Source organism: Grammomys surdaster, unplaced genomic scaffold (assembly GCF_004785775.1).
Source record: "Grammomys surdaster isolate TR1022 unplaced genomic scaffold, NIH_TR_1.0 137, whole genome shotgun sequence".
In the NCBI taxonomy this organism is placed as follows: domain Eukaryota; kingdom Metazoa; phylum Chordata; class Mammalia; order Rodentia; family Muridae; genus Grammomys; species Grammomys surdaster.
In genome coordinates this window covers 12,598,422-12,608,935 of record NW_021604595.1, presented here as the reverse complement: position 1 = coordinate 12,608,935, position 10,514 = coordinate 12,598,422, and positions in this window count along the sequence as shown.

The window sequence follows — 10,514 nt, the reverse complement described above, 5'->3', positions numbered from 1 at the left end:
GTGTGTGTGTGTGTGTATGTGTGTGTGTATGTGTGTGTATGTGGGTATGGGTGTCTGTGTGTGTATGTATATGTGGGGTGTGTGCATGTGTGAGTATATGTGTGTATGTATATGTGTGTGTGGGTATGTGTATGTGTGAGTGTGTGGATGTGTGTGTGGGGTGTGTGTGTGTGTATATGTGTGTGCATCTATGTATATTGTATGGGTATGTGTATGTGTGAGTGTGTGTGTGTTTAAGTGTGTATATATATATGCGGAGGTGTACATGTGAGGGGTGTGTGTGTGTGTGTGTGACATGCACATCTCATGTCAGAGACATAGACATTTATTCAGATTCTGTAAGTTTGGGTTAAATACGGACGTTCATTTTCAGAGCTGACCGGATCAGAACTGCACGGAGACACTCACAGTTTCTCTAAGAACATGGTTTGTGAGAAAAAGAAAATGTTCCTCTGCCCCTGCATATTTACTTTCCTAATGTCTTATCTAAGCCTTGGCTTTCACCATGAGTTTTGTTTTTTGTAAGTTGAGTAAAAATGCCAATAGTTAAGAGTCTCTTATAGGGCTGGAGAGATGGCTCAGCGGTTAAGAGCACTGACTGCTCTTCCAGAGGTCCTGAGTTCAAATCCCAGCAACCACATGGTGGCTAACAACCATCTGTAATGAGATCTGATGCCCTCTTCTGGTGTGTCTGAAGACAGCTACAGTGTATTCATATATAATAAATAAATAAATCTTTAAAAAAAAAAAAAAAAAAAAAAAAAAAAAAAAAAAAAAAAAGAGTCTCTTATAAAATACAATTAGACGCGATAGTGGCTGAACTCGCTCTGATGAAGCCCAGTACCGACATCCCGGTGTGGGAAGAAGACTGGTGGTTTTAAGAAGGGGTTTTCTCAGATAAGTAAAGCTCCCACTTCTCAAAAAAAACAAAAACAAAAACAAAAAAAAAACAAAAAACAAAAAACACGCTTCTTTCTGCAGCACACAGAGACTGCTACAGTGAGTCATAGGAACACAGAGGACTGACTGGGTGGGTGCCTGGCCCCAACTGAGGTGACTAGGTGCCTATTAAAACATCAAAGTATCCAAGGGGACCTGGCCTCCAACTTCTCCCAGCATCCCTCAGTCCCTACATGTTACAGGGTATGGCTAGCATACCCCACCCCTAGCCTAAACTTCCTCATCCCCCAGCTGCCCTTCCCTATATCTACCTTGGTTTTGCTTGGTTGGTTGTGGTTTTGTTGTTGTTATTGTTGTTTGATTTTTGTTTTTGTTTCTTTGGGGGGGGTTGTTTTGGTTTTTTGTGGTCTTTTATGTGTTTGGTTGGTTGTTGGTTGATTGGTTGGTTGGTTGGTCTACTCTTTACCTTCCTAGCCTCTTGGTCTGGCTCTCCCCTTTCCCTGGGCCTCTCTTCTCTCTTTCCTCACATGGCCAAGCTCAGTCTGGTCCTGTTCACAGATGTCTCTGCCTCTGGCTATGCTCTCCCTTTTATCTACAATAAACTCCTTCCTCCAGCATACCTAGGAGTGGTCATGTTCTTTCCTTATTTCTTTTTTTCATTCAGATGCTTTACAACACAATCCCTGCACCTAAGGCACAGGGAACATTGTAGAACACAGGGCAAAAAGCTTGTAAGAGCCAGAGGACTATGAGGACATGTATTGAAGGATTGTCTTCTAAATATGACAGGAAAGGGACACCCATGGAGTCTCAACATCATGGCTGCTTAAACAAGACCAAAAACAATGACAACACCAGTTGACATGCCAATGTTGATGGGGAAATTCTCATAGGACCCTAGATAAGGATCTATAAGCAATTAAAGACTGCTGAAAAGAAGAGAATTAATTTCCCCAGGGACATTCCCCTAAATGACTATCCAATCCCAATCAGTCAACCCTAAAAATATACACAAACAAACAACAGTAAACAGACTCAGCCAGTGGTATTTACATATTTATTTGCATATGTATGTAACAATAGTCATTAAAGAGTAATTAAAGGCCTTGAATTTGAGGAGGAGAAGGGAATGTGGGAGAAGTAGGAGGTGTCGGGTTGGATAATGTGAATATATTTTAATTAAATAAAAAAGTTTCTTTTTAGGTGGGTACCAAAAGCCAGAGATCTAGAGATGCTAAGGCTGCCAGAGAGGACCAAAGGAACCCAGATTGTCTATGGAATAATTTAAGTTCACTTCTCCTCTCCTAAAAAGGTGTTGCTACTGTTTCAAAATCACCATGGAAAACTCCAGGAGCTTGTCCAACCTCAGAAGAGAAAAAGAAAACCAGTTTAGTAAAGTTACACTGTTTGCCAGAATTAAAGGCCTCTTTGGGAAGCTTCACCTCTGGTGGGCATAGTCCTCACCTGCTCTTCTACAGATTCTGAGGGAAATTTCAATCTCTCTGTATAGAATATTATTGAAGTATCTTTTAGTGAAGCATCTTTTTTTAAAAAAAAAATTTACTTATTTTATGTGAGTACACTGTTGCTATCTTTAGACACACCAGAAGAGGGCATCAGATCCTGTTACAGATGGTTGTCAGCCATCATGTAGTTGCTAAGAATTCAAATCAAGACCTGTGGAAGAGCAGTCGGTGCTCTTAACCTCTGAGCCATCTCTCCAGTCCCTACTGACGCATCTTTTAAGGGAGTTCTAGTGTCCTGGGGAAGCTGTGAGGCACAGGTCTGGGACCTCACCAGAGCCCCAGTGGCCCGCCTTCCCTCTACTAGAGTCCACTCGTTGAAGTGACAATGCTTCTCAACAGCAGTGTTCTTGAGCCCAAGATGTTAACACATGGGCGTTTGAGGGATTCCTATGATTCAAATGATGTACAGCTTAGAACCATGTTTGGGATGGCACAGCATCATGTGTCAGGATGACCAGCCACTGGTGGAGGCAATGCCTCGTGTCCTATCTTACATCTCCTATCTCCTTCCTCCTATCTTATTCCTCCTGTCTTCCATGATGTCACCAAACAATGGAAGGCCGTCTGTCTTCTGTTGTGTTAGGCGTACTTCAGGAACTGTACCTGTCCTAGCTGCTTTCTTTTGCTATAGCCAAATCCTCTGACCGGAAGCAATGTGGGAAGAAAAGCATTTACTGGTTTACACTTCCGGATCGCAGCCCATCACTGAGGGAAATCAGCAGAGACCATAGAGGAGCACTGCTACTCAACTGCTTGTTCATTCAACCCAGGCCCACCTGCCCAGGGGTAGTACTGTTCACAGGGTGCTGGGCCCTCTTTCATCAATCAGTAATCAAGAAAATGTCCCCACAGACTTGCTTGCAAGCCAATCCTCTATGGTAGAGGCGTTTTCTTAATTGCGGTTCCCCCTTCCCAGATGACTCTAAGCTTATGTCAAGCTGGCAACAAAATTGAGCAGCACAATTGAGCCCTTGTCAGCTTCACACACACATGTATCACTGTTTTATCTAAGCATGCTACAGCTAGTTTTGTTAGACCAAGGGGGATAGCACGTTTCATAGTTACAGGCTGGAGCCCATGAGCTCTCCAAATATTTATGAAAAAATACATTTCCCCAAAAGATAAATTGAAGTTTCCCCCAAAATGGAGATACCGTAACCAGGCCAAAAGAATCTTTGGAAGAAAGCATGTGTATATTTCAATTCAACTTGTTCCCTACAAATTAAGACACATCTCGAAGACGTGAAGATCCAAATGTAGCAACTGCCAGTTTAACAATTACTTAACAGCCAGAAATAGCTGCTGAAAGGTGGCCAAGGTTCTTAGCCCCATTATAACATGGACAGCCTGTCAGCTGGGGGGCTATGACTCAGATGCAAACCAACTGGGTTTCCCAATCAGCAAGGCTAGTGCCTCTGTCTACACTCCCCATCGCTAGATCATGCAGGCAGGGCATTATGGGAGTTGAAAAAGAGTTATTTCCCCCCTCAGTCTACCTGTATTTGCAGTTGCTCAGTTTGGAACTGAAAGGAACCTTCCATGGCTTTCAAATGTATCTGTGTAACTATTTTCTCCTCACTAACATAGCTTTCATTTAATATGTGTGTCCCCCAATGACCCATGTATTTTCATAGGGTCATTTTATGTTCTTAATGCTATTGAGAGGTATGGAAGAGCGTTTAAGAGGCAGAGTCTAGTAAGGGTTCTTTAGGTCATTGGGGGAAGGCCTTGGGGGATCCTGAGCTCTAAGCTTCTTTCTCCCTTTTGCTTTACAGCTGATGAATTTCACTGGATTTACTCTATCATGTGCTTCCACCATGATGTACCATGATGTGCTTTTGGGCTCACCAAAGGCCCAAAGCAACTCAACCCATTCATCATGAACTAAAATGCCAAACTTGAACCAAAAATAATTACCTTTTTTTCTTTATGATCTGATTGTTTCTGGGTGACAAGGAAGTTCTTGACTTCAATATCTTGGTCTCTTTGCTCTTCAGGAAAGGGAGTTATATATCAACCCAGCCTCATGTGCTTGAACACATGGTCTTCAACAGGTAAAGCTATTTTAGGAGGCTGTGAAACTTCTAAGGCGTGGGGCAGCCCTTGAAGGAGCTAGGCCACTGGTGGGTGTGCCTTGAGGTTATTATAGCCTGCCTCTACTCTTACCCTGTTGTTGCTTCCTGATCTACCAAGATATAAACAAGCAGCCTCACACTTCTGCAGCCATCAGAGCCATTCCAACCACTGTACCTTCCCTGTAACAGGCTGAAGAACAAAGCTTAGGCTTTCCCAATTGACCTGGAGAGATGCTAATGCACCTGCAGCATTCTGTGGAGGACTCACTGATAGGACAGTAAGGCTTGTTCCATGAACCTGAGCGTGAAGGTCACACAAAGAAAAGAGGGGATAGGCCAACCCTGGGCATGGACGCCTTGTTGTTCCCAAGACACTGACAATAAACCTTGACCTTCAAGGAGATTCAAGACCTTGAACAACAGCCTGGGGAAGAGGATGCTAAAGGGTAGAATAGGAAAGAATCACTGTCACATTGACAAAAGGGTCCTAGGAATAGCAAAGGTAGAAAGTGGTGAGTACCTAAAGACATTCCATGACACACACAGGCCTCGGACTGTTAAAAGGTACCTCTTGTTCAAGCATCTTCTTAGCAACCACAGGCTACAAACACATCAGAAATCTCAACATCCCTGGTGAACAGGATTCTCCCCTCCCTTGGATCCCCAACAGAATGGGGATCCCATTTCCCCATCCACTCCCCCCAGTTCCTCTTACTCTCCCCTACTGCCATCTGGAAGTCCACTCGAAACACCCACACTGCCCCCATGGTGCTGTGCATCCCTCCGTTCAAAGACAGACGGACTCCTGTTCCAGATCCCCTTCCTCCTCCTCCTCCTGACATTAAGCCTCAGAGCCTATAACTTATGACACTCTGAGCCAAAGCACTCCCCAGGTCCTATGGCCTATCCAGGTATCATGCTCCAAATCCAATCTATGGGGTAGAAAAAGAAATTGCAAATTTGGAGTAATTTACCAAGTGTTTGATTTTAAGGGTATGACAAGAATGGAATTTTTTGAAAACATTGTAGATACTATTTATAATGAACATTTGTTAGCAATTACACAAAGAATCATCATGCCCTAGACTTTCTATGCTAAGGAAGGAAGGAAGGAAGGAAGGAGGGAGGGAGGGAGGGAGGGAGGGAGGGAAGGAAGGAAGGAAGGGAGGGAAAGGAAAGGAAGCGATAGATAGCCTTGACTTTGTATGCATTAGTCAATCTATATGAAAGCTCAGGCCATAGATACCCAGTGACAAGCCTTGAGGTGGAAGAACATTAGAAGTATGAGGGTATTGCATTCTAGACAGTACAATGGGGTCCTGAACAGACAAAGAGAGTTCTGGCTCTTATAGGTTTTCAAGAATGTGGAGGGGTGGAGCACAGTAGGCAACCTGTGTGACCTCTATACTTTGTGTCACAGGTCACAAGAGACTGACATAAATAAAGGCCTAATCTGAGGTTGCCTTGTGCTCGCCCAAGGTGATTTAGAATACTTGTGTGTCACATACAGTACCTCACACCTAAAAGCCTTGAAAGGCAAATGTGCATAGATGAAAGAGTTCCGGGATGCCCAGCAGTGACAGTCACACAATGCCGTGATTGTGTTAATACCAGAGAATACTTACAGTTAAAATGAAACATTTTATGTCCTAAATATTACATCTTTTTTATAGGTTATTTTATTTATTTACATTTCAAATATTATCCCCCTCTTCCCAGTTTCCCCTCTGCAAACCCCCTGTCCCCCTCCCCTTGCTTCTTTGAGGATGTTCCCCCACCCACCCACTCTAGCCTCACCACCCTAGTATCCCCCCAGGCTGGGGCGTTGAGCCTCCACAGGACCAAGGACCTCCTTCCCATTGGACCAGATAAGGCTCTGCTACTTATGCAGCTGGAGCCATGGGTCCCTCCATGTGTACTCTTTGATTGGTGGTTTAGTCCCTGGGAGCTCTGAGGGGGTCTGGTTAGTTGATACTGTTGTTCTTCCTATGAGGTTGCAAACTCCTTCAGCTCCTTCAGTCCTTCCCCTAACTCCTCCATTGGGGTCCCCGTGCTCAGTCCTATCTTAATGTAAAATATTATAGCTAAAACGTTTGCATTAATTTTTTTTAAGTAAAATCAAGTTTGACCTGCACTTATTTTCCTCGGAGGCCAAGAAAAGAAACTGGGCCCCTCTTTCACTTGGCATGACTTTCCCGATCCTCACCCATTGACACTATAATAATAAAAATAATTATTTAAACAGATTCTTTAATTTTTTTCTCAGAACGATTTATTCTTTACAAGAGTAACAGTCCCTTTAACTGAGGCTGGGCACAGACACAAGCCTCTCCATGGAACAGACAGATAGATAGGTATCCTTTCCTGGAGAAGCTTTGGAACAGTGAGCAAGCCCCACCCCCTCTCTAGCTCTGATACAGTGTAAACAAATGAATTGGCTCAAATGAAAAGCTCCAGGACCGGTGAACACTGGATATGATAACACAGTGAACTTCCACGAGAATCCTACTGAGCACCTCTGCCCTGAGTTCACCCCAGCACTTAATTTCTTTTATTCCATCCTAAAATACTTGTCGCTGCCTTGCTTTTAAGGGCACTAGGCTACGTGCGTTCTCTTAAGTTATAATGTAGATGTCACCAACGCCCTATGAAAAAAATGCCATCTCCACTTAAAAACCTGGTCTAGAGGCAAGGTTGAAGGAGGTTAAGTAAATTACCCATTAACTGGGACTGGGACGGAGGTTAGAATCTGGTGGCTGCTCACAGAGTCAAGGATTTGAGAAAGCATAGAGACTAGGTGAGCCTGTGTGAAGGAGGTGTCTCCTCTCTGGAGCTGTTGGTCTCACACTGAAAGCAGACACTAACTCACTTCTTGTGTGTCTGTTGGGAGGCAGTGTGTCCCGAATGGCCAGCCTGGCTTACCCATCTCTACTGACTTACGGTTTAACCAAGCACTCAGGTGCTCAGAGCTACTTCGGTAAGATTCTTTCATGATTGGTGCATTATGAGCCAGGTAGTCAATGAGAAGAGGCCAGGGACACAGCCTGTTGGATATGTCAGTTGACAGATGATGCCTGAGGGTCACAAGCCTGCAACCATTTTTTCACAGTGTGTTGTCCTACCTACTGAGTGTGGGCATGGGGAGGGAGGGTCATGAGTTACATATTTGTGTAGACAAAATTTTACACAGCCTTTCTCAGTCCTTGCTGGTCGGTATAGCTCAAGGTGCTTGTTCTTTGTCCCAAGCTTTGTAGAGGCTTTGTTCATCTTACCATAGGTTTAGCTCCATGACAGATGCTCTCTGTTTTCCCACTGAGCATTTATGCCATGTGGAAAACAAGAGCAACTTGAAGGCATCAAGAAGACTCTTATGGGCCTAGAGAGATGGCTCAGTGGGTTAAGAGCACTGGATGCTCTTTCAGGGGTCCTGAGTTCAATTCCCAACAACCACATAGTGGCTCACAATCATCTTTAATGGGATCTGATGCCCTCTTCTGGCATGCAGGTATATAGGTAGATAGAGCTGGCAAGATGGCTCATGGGGTTAAAAATGTGTTGCCAAGCCTGACACATAACCACTGTGGCACCTAAACACACACACACACACACATACACACACACACAAATAAACAATGCAGTTTATAAAAATGAAAGCTCATTCATTGTCCTGCTGTAGCATGCATGCCACCATGCCAGTTCACCCCACACTGGCATAAATCCTCACCTACCCCAGTGTCGAGCATTAAACATGGGTGGCATGGGCCATGCCTGGTCCTGCATCCTTTTTAGCTGATGGCATTGCTGTGCTAGTAACCTATCAATAGTCTCTCCAGGGATTTGAAGGCTCTGCCAATTGCCATAACACAAGTACTTCCACAGTGGTCAATCCTGAACTGCTATTTAACAATCAGTTTACCAAGCTCCTGAAGTTCCAACACTCATGCGCCAAGAGCTGATGAAACCTGTGACATGTCCATTCTCAGTCCTCTGCAGCACAGAGGCAGGAAACTGTAACCACATTCCTCCCAGCAAGCTTTCCTGCCTGTCTTCCCGGTGTCATTGTCTCCAGTGTGAACGGGCTACAGCTCTCCCCTTCTACCCAGAATAGCAAGCTGCATGGCCTAGATGAGCATCTTCTTTGCATTAAGGCACAAACTGTAAGTTATGCAAGCCACGGAGCCTAGTGTTTGGACTGGGATTTTGTTTTGGGGTGTGTGTATGAGTGTGTGTGTACATGTGTGTATTTACCATGTCATTTCTGTTATCTCTCTCTCTCTCTCTCTTTCTTTCTTTCTTCCTTTCTTTTTTTTAAAAGATTTAGTCATTTATTTTATGTATGTGAGTACACTGAAGCTGTCTTCAGACACACCAGATCCCATTACAGATGGTTGTGAGACACCATGTGGTTACTGGGAATTGAACTCAGGACCTCTGGAAGAACAGTCAGTGCTCTTAACCACTGAGCCATCTCTCCAGCCCCGCCATTCAGTTTTTGTTTTTTTTTTTTTTTTTTGAAGTATTATTATGGTGTTTTATTCCTAAAATGCCTGGCTGATTCTTTCTTCCCCTTAGCATCTCCTTTGTTTGCTGGACTCTTTCCTTCATTTCAGGGATGTTTGTCCTTACTGCTTAGAGCTGTTTTGTAATCACAGCTCTAAAATCCTTGTTAGATAATTCTGACTCTGTGTTTGACATCTCTGCTGTAGTGCTTCTTACAGTTCCCTCCACGACACACACACACACCCCCCACCCCCGCCAACCAGGAAAGTTGTGTGTCTGGATGGTGACTATTTTGGATGCTATGCCTCAAGACTCTAGATATTATTTAAACCCTTTGGTTGATGCTTTCACTTAGACAAACTGTTTTGTTCAGTGGACCAGGTTGGATCTAGGCTAAAAGTTCTGGCCAGCTTTCCATGGATGTGATTTCAGTGTTCACACTTTTACTAGCCATTGCAATGAAACCTCAGTTGCCAAAGTGTCTGCACATGCCCCCAGTCACCCAGCAGTGAGTGTGGGTCTCAGACTACACTCTAGCCCACAGTTTGCTTCTCTAAGTCTATGGCAGTCTGTGTAGAGCCAGTTCCAGGCACCAAGAACTGAAGAGTTTGTACTCAGCTTTTTGAGGCTGCTTCCCTCTTCCCCAGCCGCAGTGGGAGTTCCCTGGGGTTCACCCTTTCTAGTCTCCAGATAGAAGGGTGGGACCATGATTACCTCATTTCAGCACATGTTTGCTGCATGCAAGCACATACCTGAGGCCAAGTAATGTAAGAATTATTTAAATCCATGAGGATTCCTCCTGTGTCCTGGAGACCACAGCTCCTCCAATCCCAGATGTTTCTCCTTCCTCAGGACTTTAGGCTTCTATAAGCCAGTGCAGTCAATGGTGCCCCTACCACCATCTTAGCATTGCTCTGGGACTGGATTGCAGAATGGAGACAGGAAGTGAGAACGGAAACGTCCCCCACTCTTTTTTAATATTAGAAACACCTTTCCCATTCTTCGCACTTCAGAATCTTTCTCGGTCCTGAAGCAGCTCCTGGGTCGGGGCTCTAATTAAACCTAGAGAAAGTCCTAGAGGAAAAAGAAATGGAGGCACACTGGCGGCTCTCTAATATTCTAAATCATCTCTTCCCAATCTACCTGCTACTAGTCACTTTCTGAAGTCCTCAAAAGGCTGATTTACATCAATTATGCCCAGGCTTTATAACCCTTTTGGGAGCAGACACAGAACTGAGTTCACCAGAACCCCACAGTCTAATCAGAAGGATCTTTTTAAACCATAAATGTAGTCACATCATTCCCCTGCTTAAGGTCTATAAAGCACCTGCTCCCTGTGCCCCTAAAGATTCCATGCTTGCCCTGTCTCCTTTTCTTTCCAGCTTCCAGCCACCACTCTTGTCCTCAGCATTATCACTGAGCCATATACAGCTCCCAGCACACAATGCATTTGGGAGCCCCAGCATACAATGCATTTGGGAGCCCCAGCACACAATGCATTTGGGAGCCCCAG